The 14,320-nt window shown below is 42.3% G+C and overlaps 1 protein-coding gene across 8 annotated transcripts in view; it reads right to left on the bottom strand.

The window, feature by feature from the left end:
* Nucleotides 1-14,320, bottom strand: part of FYN (FYN proto-oncogene, Src family tyrosine kinase) — a 211,248-nt gene that overhangs the window by 112,087 nt on the left and 84,841 nt on the right. For 6 of the 8 annotated variants that reach the window (XM_036105335.2, XM_078054854.1, XM_036105329.2 and 3 more), the window contains one exon: nt 1,878-1,947. The exons of the other annotated variants lie outside the window; for them this stretch is intronic. The gene's annotated coding sequence lies outside the window, so the exon portion shown is untranslated. The remainder of the gene's footprint in view (nt 1-1,877; nt 1,948-14,320) is intronic. 8 annotated transcript variants of the gene reach the window in all.

Raw genomic sequence — 14,320 nt, 5'->3', positions numbered from 1 at the left:
TTTTTTTGTTTTTTTGTTTTTTTTTCTATTTTAAAACTGAGGTTTAGGGGCGCCTGGGTGGCTCAGCTAAACATCTGCCTTCAGCTCAGGTCATGATCCTGGGGTCCTGGGATCGAGCCCTGAGTCAGGCTCCCTGCTCAGTGGGGAGCCTGCTTCTCCCTCTCCCACTCCCCCTGCTTGTGCTTTCTCTCTGTCAAATAAATAAAATCTTAAAAAACAAAACAAAACAAAACTGAGGTTTAATTAACATAGAGCAAAATTCACCCTTTTATTATAGAATTCTGTGAACTTTCATGAAACAACACAGTTGTATAAATACTGCTACAAATCCAAGATCCAGAACAATTTCCTCACCTGCTACACTTTTCCTGTGCCCCTTAATTGTTTTCTTTAATTGGAGCATGCTGCTCTGTGCAGTAGCAAGCTCCTCACCTCTGAGAGAATTTGGACTCCTTTCTGTCACAGGTTCTGTAGAAGAGACTTGTTTTGGCTAGTGGGAGAATGGGCCAGACAACCCCTGAGGCCATGTCCATCTCTTCGATTCCATGAAACTGGAGGGGTCCACCTAGGGACACCAATCTTAAAAACCAGCCCATCTGCAGTGAGTGACATGGCTGATTCCTTCCAACCACAGATAAAAGCCCTACCCCAAAGCCAAATTCTTTTAGTCGAAGCTCAAAAATTTCAGCCCGATACCTGGATCTCTGCGAAGGGTATATAATAAGCACAGATGAAAAAAAATCAAAAGAAAGGTTTGGAAATGAAAGCCTAAATATGGTAACTACTCCTAACTCTTCTTTTCCTTCTCATTCTTTTCATTCAAAGTAACATTAACTTCAAAACTGAAACAAAACTCTAACAAATGTGACTGTACTTGTCTGCAAAGGTGGCAGGAAGGGAAGTTAAATTAGCCAAGCTTGTCTAAGAATGGGTAGACAGGAGTGGAGAAGATGATAAATGTCTTGGGGCTGCCACAGTGTGTTATGGAGTGGACTGTGGAGGACGGACTGCGGTGACCAGCTGTGACATCCCTTGTGACAGCAAATGTGGTGTGACCAACCCATCCACGGTGGCCCTCCTGCTGGGAGATATGTACACCTTTTGGTGGTTTGACTTCAGTAAATGTCCAGTTTCCAAATGAGGCTGTCCCGTTACCAAGAATAACTGCTCTATTGAGCACCTACTACGCCCCAGCACTACCTAGCTCATTTTATTCTCACCACAACCATATGAGGTGTGTAACATTACAAGCCTTGTTTTACAGACGAGGAAACTGAGGCTTAGAGAGTGGATGTAACAACCAGTTAGTGTAGAACTTAAATTTTAGCCTGACCCTGAAGACTGTTCTTTTTACTACTGCTGGCAAGGTATTCTGGGTGGTTGCTGAACTTAATGTTCCTGGTCTCTTGGGCCACTGTCATGCTGGGATTCCTGATTCCCTTCAGTTTCCCGTTCCCCAAACAGCTAACTGTCCATTTCTCATTTCAACAGCTAGGCCGTAAGGATTTCTCTGTGGTGGAGACTCTTTGTTGCTGTTGTTATTCTATTGGTCTGCACGTTATTACTCTTATATTCCATGGGTTACCTAGATGGTAAGCTAAACTGTCAAGGGTATTCTTTACCCTGTGTCCAGAAGCTTCCCTAAATCTAGGCTTCTTATTAAATCTTAGAAAACCCCACATTTCTTAATAACATTAGCAATAACAAGAAAAAACGTCATACTGTCAGCAAGTGCTGATTAAAGGTCACATCTAATTATAAAATCCTATTTTGTCTAAGTTTAGTGCAGATTCAAAAGATGCATGAAACAAGGCAATGGCTTCCCTTTTGGGCACCACTTTACAACAAAAGGTATTAGAAAATGCAGCAGCACTTACCAAAATTTCCCCCAACTATCACAAACTTTATATACACCACATGTCTTCTTCTACAGCTGCTGGACCGGTCCTGAAAAACAAACCATGACAAAAGGAAAAATGCATTGCTGAAAAGAAGTCATTTACCCTTCTGGAAACCACGTAGTCTTCCTTGTTTGGGGCACTCATCCACGTACCAAACTCTTACTGCCAGATTCTTCTCTGTTTTTCACAGGAAGATGAAACCATTTATAAATTAACAAATAAATAAAAGTCTGGAGAATGAAGTAAACCAGAAACTTTGCTCAGACTTTATTTGAATTTTTAGCCCTTTAAAATAATTGAAGACAAAACAATGCAAAAATATCTAAAATTGAACTCATAAAAATTTCCCCCAAACCAATTCTTTTTCCTGTTTCTTTCAATAACACACTCTCTTCTCCCTTGCTGGCTGTGAGACCCTCACCTTTCGTTTCTAGACTTCATTTTCTTACCTGTAAAATAGGGATTATTGCACTGACCTCCCAGGGTGGTTATGGAAATTAAATGAGATAAATTTAATGACATATAAATGTCACAGCAAGGCTTAAAACAGCATCTGGCATGCAGTAAACACTCAGTGCATGCAAGGAGCTATTATCGGTCTCCTAATCACCCAGGCCTGAAAACAAACATGGCCTTCCTCACCTCCTCAGTGAACCGAGGTCCCAGACTGCCCTTCTAGTCCTGCGGGTGTGCTGGAACTCACCGCCTTCTCTCTATCTTATCATTACACCAGCTGGCATCGCTCCGTGCAGAAACCGGTTTCCTGGCCCCCGGTTTCTTCCCTTCCAATCCTGCTCTCACGGCTCTGCAAGGCATCCTTCCTAAACGCAACTTAAAGCCTTGTGGAAACACCTTCCACTGCTTCCTGTGACCTACAAATTTATCTGTGAAATTACATTAGCCTGGGACTCCAGCTCCCCTCTGCTTTATCTCCACACCTTCCCACCGGAAGCTGCAGCGTCCAGTCACCTATCCTGCCTGAGCCCGTCTGCATGCCAGTTCCTTCCCTGAGTGTCTCTGCCTCACAACTGCTGGTAGGAGGCCTAGCCATTTTCTGAGGCAGGGGCTCTTTGTCCTTTTTGTCCTGTAGCAGTCTAGAGACATGTTTCTCAGAATAATGTTTTTAAATGCTTGAAATTAATGCATGAAATGAATAGGATTCAAAAGAAGCATATTGATCATACAGTTATCAAAATATAACAAAATTGTGATGTGTTTCTTTCCATATTTAAATAAGTTCCAGCAAAAATCTAAAAATTACTGTAATTTGAAGTACTGTTGGGCATAAATGATATTTTAGGGTATCTATAACCATAATATAATATGAAAATACCCATAATTTCTATTGGTGGCAAAGAACTAATGCTACTTTGTAATAGAAGGAAATATTAGATTTCGGTTAAGGGTTAGTGAAAATAATTTTTTTTTCTCCATCCAAGTTCACAGAGCTCCGAATTCCATTCATGGACCCACGTCATGAGCCCCTGCTTTTAGGCCTGGCCTAACTTTCTTCTTCTTGAAGCCTTTCTTTCTTTCTTTCTTTTTTTCTTTCTTTCTTTCTTTCTCTCTCTCTCTCTCTCTTTCTTCCTTCCTTCCTTTTTCCTTCTTTATTTTTTTAAAAGATTTTATTTATTTATTTTAGATAGAGAGAGAGCATGAGCAGGGTGGAGGGGCAGTGGGAGAGGGAGAAGCAGGCTCTCCACCGAGCAGGGAGCCTGATGTGGGGCTCGATCCCAGGATCCTGGATCATGACCTGAGCTGAAGGCAGATGCTTAACCAACTGAGCCATCCAGGCACCTTTCCTTGAGCCCTTTCTACCTTGATTTTCCCAATGGCTATGATCTTATCTCTCTTTGTTTTTCTCTTTCAAAAATTATGTTTTATTTGATATAGATACTTGAAATACATTTACTGTATCCTACTTTTTAGGCTGTAAGGGGAGGCGCTATTTTTTTTTTTTTTAATTCCTCCCATGGCTAATAGTGTTTTGCCTCACAGCACACACAGGCAGGAAGGCATGCGGCCAGCACTGTTTGAATCAATCAGTGAGTCAAAGGGCTTTCTTGCCTGCCCCACACAGATCAGCTAATATGACTATTATTTCACCTCTCTTTGGCAGGCTATGAGGTCCTAAATATGTAGATAGGACCCCTAAACACTCCATATTTAGAGTATAAATTACTGAAGTTAGGCAACAAAATGTTCTCTGCTTTTACTTCTCTCTAGAGTGTGGATGCTCAGTCAGTGCTGCTGACGGACAGATCTCCCAGGAGCAGACCAGCGGTCCAGGCAGCACGTCACACAGGGGGCTCACAGTCCCTGCCTTCATGGAGCACCGAGTCTAGCAGGTTTCCCCACCTGGTGGAGAGTAGCTGGGCACCGCTCAACCTTTCAGGGCTTCTGCAAAGATGAGACATATCTGGTGATTTCCTAAGTATGGGCACCTTGGTGACCTATGTAGGCAAGGCCATTGAAGAGTTGCTCTGGTTTTCCATTGGTCTCACGGATGTGAGCCCATGGTTCCAGTAGATGGAGTGGTGAAATGTCATCTTCCCTCCTAAGTGACACCATCCTTGCATATGAAGTCGGAGATGACAACCCCGCCAAAGAGACTGTCTCAGGAAGGTCTACTTAACACCTGGCTGCGTATTTCACTCTGAGCCCCACTGGGTCTATGATGGATCTGCCCCAGGACGGACACCAGTCCTTTGGTCTTACCAGCTTTTTCCCTAAACAGCTACAGCTCAGGACTCCTGTGTATCTTTTATTAAGAAAAATTTAAAAATAATAGATTAGGAGTGCCTGGTTAGTTCAGTTGGAAGAGCATGCAATTCTTGATCTCAGGGTCATGGGTCTGAGCCCCGCACTGGGTGTAGAGGTCACTTAAATAAACTTAAAAAAAATCACAAAATAGTTCTTCCTTTTCAAATGATGACAGCATGATGATTTTCTCCACTGATAATCACTCATAAAGGTATTGTGGCCATTTGCTTTGGCATAAATCCACCACCGGCAGCATTTTTCATGCTCAACCTCATATCAAGTGACCCTGAGGACAGTAGGGGTGTACTCTCTCTCCCCGAGAACTAAGACAGATGACATATTCACTCAGATCAAAGGCTGGGCTTGGCACACTCTTTTTAAACTTAAGGACATTTACATCCATCTCATTTGCATTTGTTCTTTTTGAGACACATTAGATATATGGTATTAAATAGAAAGAACTGAAAGATAATGAGGAGGGCAACATGACTGTTTAATCTTTTGTTTCAAGAATTATGACATATATATCCCCATAAATAAATAGTAAGATATTAATAGGCATTCCCACACAACACATTGCCCTGCATGAACTTTTTGCCACTACTACATATCATAGACCCTGTGCGGCTCCTGGTTTAAAGGATAACATTCTCATTACCATTGGAACAAGTATCTCTAATACAGTTCTCATCTGCACGGGTCATTCCTTCACCCTTCTTCCTAACAGATCCCCTGTATCTCTTCAGCCACAGTGCCTCAGGGGCAGGTGACAGCACTCCAGCTGGAGGGTGGGGACCTGAAGGGCCTAGGGCTTTGTGGCATGCTACGCAGTGACGGTCAGCATCACCTGGGAGCTTCTGAGAAATGTCAGCTCTGAGGCCCTAGCCCAAACCTACTGAACCAGAATCTATTTTATAAGATCCCCAGGTGATCTATGGGTCCACAGGGTTTCAAATGCACTGATCTAAGGGGAACACATTCCTCTTGACAGTGACAGGTTCAAGATTAGGCATGTGACCCAATTCAGGCCAACAAGATGTCAAGAATGTTTTGCTGGGAGCTTCTCATTCTGAGATAAATTCCCCCCTTCTGAATGTTGTGTGGGATATGATGCCTAGGACTTCTGTAGCTACCTTGCTCCAGTCTAATGATAAAGCTGGCCCAAAGAGGAGGGCAAAGACAAAAGTCCCAGGGAAGCAGAGTTGGGGTGACTGCATCAGGTCAACCCTGAAGTCTGTGGAACCAATGGAACTCTAGTAAATTTCTTATTGTTCAGGCCTCCTTGAGTTGGGTTTTCAATTACCTGAAGCTGGAAAGCATCTTTCCAGCAAATCAGTGTCCAGTAAAGCATTATAAAAAGGACAGAACACCGAGACATTGGGCTTAGTCATATGCTCAAGAGTCCAGACAAGTCAGTGCATTGACAGGCAACAGTTTAGAGACTTGTTTTGTTTGGGGAACTGACCCAGGAGTACTTCTGGTTCTGACAACCTTTGTTCGCTTTGTGCATTTCCAAAAGCTTTCCAAATCAGCCAGTTTAAATGATCAACCAGAGGAAGTGCTGAACACTTTCCAAATTATTTTAACCAGAGCGGTCAACAGTTGCTTTCCCCAGAAGCCACATGGATGTCATTTCCTGTAAAGACAATGGGAGACTAATTGCTCAGCCTCGGACTCCAGCAGGGAAGACAACCTGTGACATGTCGTTACTGGCAGGGTAAATAAGGAAAAGCGTGAGGATCTCAGAATCTGCTTCTGAGATTTATCCACTCCAATAACTCGGGGGAAAAGTTAAAAAGCACCAGCTGGTCTAGGAAAAGATTTGAGGGGATAGCAAATTAGATAGTCACCTACAGCATTTTTACGTACACTGGTATTTATGGAAGACCTTTCTGAGGAAACCAAATAGACCTGCTCTTGTATAAAACCATATAGGACTCTGGTGTGATTTTGCTTCATACACAGGAGTGATGTAGTCAAGGAGAGCTGGGCGTCCAAATGGACATTATTTCTTCTGTGTGTTACAGCTTCTTAGCCACAACAGGATATTTTGAGGGATGAGTTTGCTGTGTCAGCTTGATGAAGAATGTGCTTCCTATGATGGAGTGAAATTAGTTGGTTCTCCACAGAATGTTTCTTAGGTTCTATCACCTCAGGTCTTTTTTTCCTCTCTAATCCTTTTTGCTTTCTCTTCCCTGGTACCTATATGCTTCCAAAGCTCCAACCATCACCCCTTGTCATGAGTTTCAAACCACACCCCTAGATCTCTCACCCATGCTCCCAGTTCCTCTGCTGCCTCCTAGACATAAAGTACTTTGAAGTGGGGACTTCGTTTTGGTCACTGCTATATTATCAATGCTTAGCACAGTAGCTGGCACTGAGTATTACATGTTTGTTGAATGAATGATTGAAAGCCCTCACTCGGAGTCTTAGGATGGTTCACAGAAGTTCTTGCCATCACCTCTTAACTGGCCTCTCTGACTTTGGTCTCTCCTTTTCCCACTCTATCCACACACATGAAAGCTCTGAATTACAGCTCTGATCAGGTCAGTGCTAGAATGCCCCAGCTGGGAATGACTTATCAGCCCAGCCCTGCATTTTCCAGCTGAGGCACTGGTCCCACTGAGACCAGGAGACTTGCCTACGGTTTTACGAACAGTGGGTGGCAGAGACAGGATTCTTACCCAGTGGCTCTTGCTACCATGCCATTGACTAGCTCGAAATCTTCAATGGTCTTTCAGTAGGACCTAGTACAGGGCTAAGTATGTAGGAGTCACTTAAAATATAAAAATATTTGTTAATTGACTGGATAAATGAGTGGGTCTCTTTTACATATACCAATGGGTTTCAGTTTTTCTTAAAGTGGAATACTCTATTTAAAGAAAGACAATTCCCCAGTACACAAAATGGAGAAGAGAGGAGCTGGTCTGCCCCTGCAGTGCTTCTGAGCCACCTCCTAGGAACCTCAGGGCTTGGTGGCACTGCAAAAAACCAATGACTTATGTAAACTCGAACTCTTCAGCTTTGTACTCAAAGCTACCCACTAATATTCCAAACCTACTTCAACCTTATCTTCCATTTCTTTTTCCTCCTTCATGCCCAGTCCTACCAAAGCACTTGCTGTTCCTGGCACTTGCCCCTCCCCTAGACCTTCACACGTTGCTGGGTAGCACACCACAAAGCCCTGGGCCCTTCAGGTCCCCCACATCACACTGTTTCTTCCCTCTTAGGTGCTCTTACCTCCACCTGCAAGAATGGAGAACCAGCCTGTCCCTCTGGTCCAACTCTAATATAAATCCCTCCCTGAAATTCTTGCCCAATTTCTTCCACTGGAATTAATCTCATTCTATTTGTACCTCTACTATATAACTTACCATACCATCAGCTTCAAGGGAAAGAGCCAGTTCCTTGAGGGCAGGAACTGACTCTAAATTTATCTTTGAACCACTGGCACCTTGCCTGGCCCAATGCCTTGCACAGAAGAGGCACTTCTAGTCGTTTTGTTGCATTCAAAGGGCATTATCCTTTTTGGTTCACCTCTGTAACCAAATTACATACATTCTGTAATGGGGATTCCAAGTCTTCCTCTAGACGATACAGGTTGACGATAAAGCCAGCACGCACTTGTGTGGAGCCCACTTGTTAAGAAAGAGCCGTGGCAGTCTTTGCTGAGTCTTATTTTCAAAAGCGAGAAATGTGGGGGCAGGGAGAGTGACTTCCCCTCCCCTCCACAGCTCTCCTGTGGCTACAGCTCTCCTGCAGGCATGAGGTAGAGGCTGGGCAGCTTGTGCACAAAAGTAACAATATACAGTCCTGATCCTTCCACGCTACCATATTCTCTGCAAGTCTAAAGTCAATTGTCTGAAAAATTAAAGTGTTCCAAATGGTGGGATAATGCATTAAACAAGCCAGTGCACAAAGCCCAAGCACAAGGGAGGAGGATGGGAACCAGAAAACACAGGGTTCCCTAGGAAACCAAGCTCACTTTATGACTGACTGTGGCTTTCGCTCCTCTTGGGGGAGGAAGGGGGTGCTCTGAGAAGGCACCACTGACCCATCTGCTTCCCCTGCCTGCAAAGCCCTATTTCTTCTGGCTTCACTCCAACAAGTTAGGGAGACTCCAGCGAGGCTTGGTTGTTGCTTGTTTTATTATTTGCTGGAGGGGGAGTAAAGAGCAGAAGAAAAGAGGGAGAGAGACAGAAAAAGAGATGAGCACAGAGGGCACTCGTCCAGAGAAAGAAATTACTGACCACAGAATAAGAGGCAGGAAGGTAGAACTACAAAAGGCCAGTTCAGGGAATCAGAGTCTCACTGTGAGCAGGGCACCACCAAACCAGTAGATGAGTTTATCCTCAGCTGCCCAAGAGGCCAGCTCTGAAGTCAGACTAGAGAGGTATATATTTTGGGTTCACTGGCACAAATGGTTGGACTGAGTCATGCAAAGGGATGGCTGGAGGGGTTGGGTGGGGCTTTAGGGCTCCCCCTCACCCCCTGCAACCTTCATCAGCTCCAAGCAGGAGTAGTAATAATTTCTAATAATAATAATAAATTATTAAGTTTAACCTTTGGGCTGAAGACACCCCGTTTACTTGGGGAAGAAATAAATGCCACTGGAATAATTAATTAGTTGACTGCCAGAAGGAAAAATAAAGATTCTGCTTCTATAAAACTCATGAGAATGAAGTATATATTTATAATAATCATGTCTTTTCTTAAATGAGTTAAAGAATGAACAATGAGGGCACCTGGATGGCTCAGTTGGTTAAGTGACTGCCTTCGGCTCAGGTCATGATCCTGGAGTCCCAGAATCGAGTCCCAGGATTGAGTCCCGCATCCGGGTCCCTGCTCAGCAGGGAGCCTGCTTCTCCTTCTGACCCTCCCCCCTCTCATGTGCTCTGTCTCTCTCATTCTCTCTCTCAAATAAATAAATAAATAAAATCTTTAAAAAAAAAAGAATGAACAATGAGTTTCTGTCAGGTGATCACATAACTTATGGATCAGGTAAAGAGAAAAGAGAAACTGTTTTTGTAGTACACTTGAATTGTTTCTGACTTGTCCTTGTGAACGAAGCTACCTCTAGGGATCTGCAGTCCAGGGTCTGAACAGAAACACTGCTTTGCTCTGATGCAGGTGTAGCTTCTGGACAAGTCCCTGAGCTCTCTTCCAACCTGAATACTACTCCCAAGACCCTCTGGACAGACATTCTGCAGTGGCTCCTGGGAAGACCAATGGTATATACACGGTATCACAATGCTGCCAAGATCCAGGTTAATAATGATGTGTGCAGAGCCCCTGGAATGTGTAGGCTTGCTACAATATTAGAATCCCAGAATCCTAAGGATGAATGAAATGTTAAAGAATATCCAGTCTGGTAGTTTTAATACTATTTTTTTAATATAAGAATTGTGAATTCATACACGTGTGTCACATTTTTAAGGTTTATACTAAATACCAATATATTAAATGAAAGTAGAATAGGACAGTCCTGGCTCAAGGGGGAAAGGACTCAAAATGCCACCACCTGGGGGCGCCTGGGTGGCTCAGTCGTTAAGCGTCTGCCTTCGGCTCAGGTCGTGATCCCAGGGTCCTGGGATCGAGCCCCGCATCGGGCTCCCTGCTCAGCGGGAAGCCTGCTTCTCCTTCTCCTGCTCCCCCTGCTTCTGTTCCCTCTCTCGCTGTGTCTCTCTCTGTCAAATAAATAAATAAAATCTAAAAAAAAAAAAAAAAAAATGCCACTACCTGGGCCATCCTCCTGGCCTACTTGGCACTTCTGGGGAGCCCTAATGTTCTAAGAACACTGAAAATTCCAGATCTAGTTCCTTACCCCCACCCAGGATCTGCATCTTGTCTTCCTCTCTTCCAGCCCAAGCACGGGTTTGCCATGTGGCAACGTGGGTGACCAAACACCTCTACCTTCCCTCTATCAAGGGCCTATTTTACCCACCCCCAAGGGCTCCATATTATGAATGATTTCACCTCTCATAAAAACTGCATTCCTGAAGCGATAACTAATTTATTTGTCTAGTGAGACCTCAACTTAAAGCTTAGCCCTGCTGTGCTTGCCTAACTTGGGAAAATTCCTTAATAATGTAAAATAGACATAGAAACCCAGTAGAAACTTTTCTTCTCTTCCTCTGCTTCCTATTTCTTCAAAACAATCTCCATCAAAGAAATACCAAATACTGAGGAATAAGTCCAACAAAGAATAAGTTTGAAACAAAACACTGAGAGAAATTAAAGTCCTAAATAATAGAGGGTTGTGTATGTAGAAGGACTGGAAATCTCACTATTTTTCAGATGTCAATTCTCCCCAGGTGCCTGGCTGGCTCAGTTGGACGAGTGTGCGACTCTTTTTTTTTCCATTCTTCCTTTTTTTTTTTAAATTTTATTTTACTATGTTATGTTAGTCACCATACATCATTAGTTTTTGATGTAGTGATCCATGATTCATTGTTTTCGTATAACACCCAGTGCTCCATGCAGTATGTGCCCTCCTTAATACCCATCACTGGGCTAACCCATCTCCCCACCCCCCTCCCCTCTAAAACCCTCAGTTTGTTTCTCAGAGTCCATAGTCTCTCATGGTTTGTCTCTCCCTCCGATGTCTCCCCTTCATTTTTCCCTTCCTTATCCTAATGTCCTCCATGCTATTCCTTATGTTCCACAAATAAGTGAAACCATAGGATAATTGACTTTCTCTGCTTGATTTATTTCACTTAGCATAATCGCCTCCAGTCCCATCGATGTTGATGTAAAAGTTGGGTAATTCGTCCTTTCTGATGGCTGAGTATTATTCCAATCAAAATTCCAATGACATTTTTCAAAGTGCTGGAACAAACAATCCTAAAATTTGTATGGTATCAGAAAAGACCCCAAATCGCCAAGGAAATGTTGAAAAAGAAAAACAAAGCTGGGGGCATCATGTTGCCTAATTTCAAGCTATATATACATTGTATATATAGACCACATCTTCTTTATCCATTCATCTGTTGAAGGGCATCTCGGCTCTTTCCACAGTTTGGCTATTGTGGACATCGCTGCTATGAACATTGGGGTGCATATGGCCCTTTTTTTCCACTACATCTGTGTCTTTGGGGTAAATACCCAGTAGGACAATTGCTCGGTCATAGGGTAGCTCTATTTTTAATTTTTTGAGGCACCTCCACACTGTTTTCCAAAGTGGCTATACCAACTTGCATTCCCACCAGCAGTGTAAGAGGGTTCCTCTTTCTCTACAACCTCTCCAACATTTGTTGTTTCTTGCCTTGTCAATTTTTGCCATTCTAACTGGTGTAAGGTGGTATCTCAATGTGGTTTTGATTTGAATTTCCCTGATGGCTAATGATGATGAACATTTTTTCATGTGTCTGTTAGCCATTTGTATGTCTTCTTCAGAGAAGTGTCTGTTCATGTCTTCTGCCCATTTTTTAACAAGATTGAAGTAGTGATCAAAAACCTCCCAAAAAACAAGAGTCCAGGGCCTGATGGATTCCCTGGGGAATTCTACCAAACATTCAAAGAAGAAATAATACCTAGTCTCCTGAAGCTGTTTCAAAAAATAGATACAGAAGGAAAGCTTCCAGACTCATTCTATGAGGCCGGCATTACCTTAATCCCCAAACCAGGCAAAGACCCCATCAAAAAAGGAGAATTTCAGACCGATATCCCTGATGAATATGGATTCCAAAATTCTCAACAAAATCCTAGCAAATAGGATCCAACAATACATTAAAAGGATCATCCACCACGACCAAGGGGGATTTCTCCCCGGGATGCAAGGGTGGTTCAACATTTGCAAATCAATCAATGTGATAGAACACATTAATGAGAGGAGAGAGAAGAACCATATGGTCCTCTCAATTGATGCAGAAAAAGCATTTGACAAAATACAGTATCCTTTCCTGATTAAAACTCTTCAGAGTATAGGGATAGAGGGAACATTCCTCAAGTTCATAAAATCTATCTATGAAAAACCCACAGCAAATATCATCCTCAGTGGGGAAAAGCTGAGAGCCTTTCCCTTAAGATCAGGAACACGTCAAGGATGCCCACTCTCGCCACTATTGTTCAACATAGTACTAGAAGTCCTAGCAACAGCAATCAGACAACAAAAAGAAATAAAAGGTATTCAGATTGGCAAAGAAGAAGTCAAACTCTCTCTCTTCGCAGATGACATGATACTTTATGTGGAAAATCCATAAGACTCCACCCCCAAATTACTAGAACTCATACAGCAATTCCGTAATGTGGCAGGATATAAAATCAATGCACAGAAATCAGTTGCTTTCTTATACACTAACAACGCAACTGTAGAAAGAGAAATTAGAGAAACAATTCCATTTACAATAGCACCAAAAACCATAAGATACCTCGGAATAAACCTAACCAAAGAGGTAAAGGATCTATACTCTAGGAACTACAGAACACTCAGGAAAGAAATTGAAGAAGACACAAAAAGATGGAAAAACATTCCATGCTCATGGATCGGAAGAATAAACATTGTTAAAATGTCTATGCTATCCAGAGCAATCTATACCTTCAGTGCCACCCTGATCAAAATTCCAATGACATTTTTCAAAGTGCTGGAACAAACAATCCTAAAATTTGTATGGTATCAGAAAAGACCCCAAATCGCCAAGGAAATGTTGAAAAAGAAAAACAAAGCTGGGGGCATCATGTTGCCTAATTTCAAGCTATATTACAAAGCAGTGATCATCAAGACAGCATGGTACTGGCACAAAAACAGACATATAGACCAATGGAACAGAATAGAGAGCCCAGATATGGACCCTCAACTCTATGGTCAAATAATCTTTGACAAAGCAGGAAAAAATATGCAATGGAAAAAAGTCTCCTCAATAAATGGTGCTGGGAAAATTGGACAGCCACATGCAGAAGAATGAAACTCGACCATTCTCTAACACCATACACAAAGATAAACTCAAAATGGATGAAAGACCTGAATGTGAGACAGGAATCCATCAAAATCCTAGAGAAGAACATAGGCAGTAACCTCTTTGACATCGGCCACAGCAACTTCTTTCAAGATACATCTCCAAAGGCTAGTGAAACAAAAGCAAAAATGAACTTTTGGGACTTCATCAAGATAAAAAGCTTCTGCACAGCAAAGGAAACAGTCAACAAAACAAAGAGGCAACCCACAGAATGGGAGAAGATATTTGCAAATGACACTACAGATAAAGGGCTGGTATCCAAGATCTATAAAGAACTTCTCAAACTCAACGCCCAAAAAACAAATAATCAAGTGTGCGACTCTTGATCTCGGTCAGGGTCATGAGTTTGAGCCCCATGTTGGGTGTAGAGATTACTTTTTTTTTTTTTTTTGCAAAACATTACACAACTTTTTATTATTATATGAGAAAATCTCATTTGTTACATTGTAGGGATTACTTAAATAAAAATAAAACCTGAAAAAAAAGATGTCAGTTTTTCCCCAAATTGCATCTTCAATGCAATTTCAAAAAAAAATTTTCTTCCCCCCTGGTGGAAACTGACAAGCAGATTCAAAAACTTATATGGGAATGCAAAATGCCAGGAGCCAAGATAACCTTGAAGAACAACAATGCTGGAAGACTTACCCTATTTGATTCAAAATTCATTATAAAATAATAGTAATTTAGACAATGTGGTATTTA

This window comes from Halichoerus grypus, chromosome 9 (genome assembly GCF_964656455.1).
Source record: "Halichoerus grypus chromosome 9, mHalGry1.hap1.1, whole genome shotgun sequence".
Taxonomy (NCBI): Eukaryota; Metazoa; Chordata; class Mammalia; order Carnivora; family Phocidae; genus Halichoerus; species Halichoerus grypus.
Note: the sequence above shows the minus strand (reverse complement) of the source record. Positions and strands in the feature narration are given on the sequence as shown.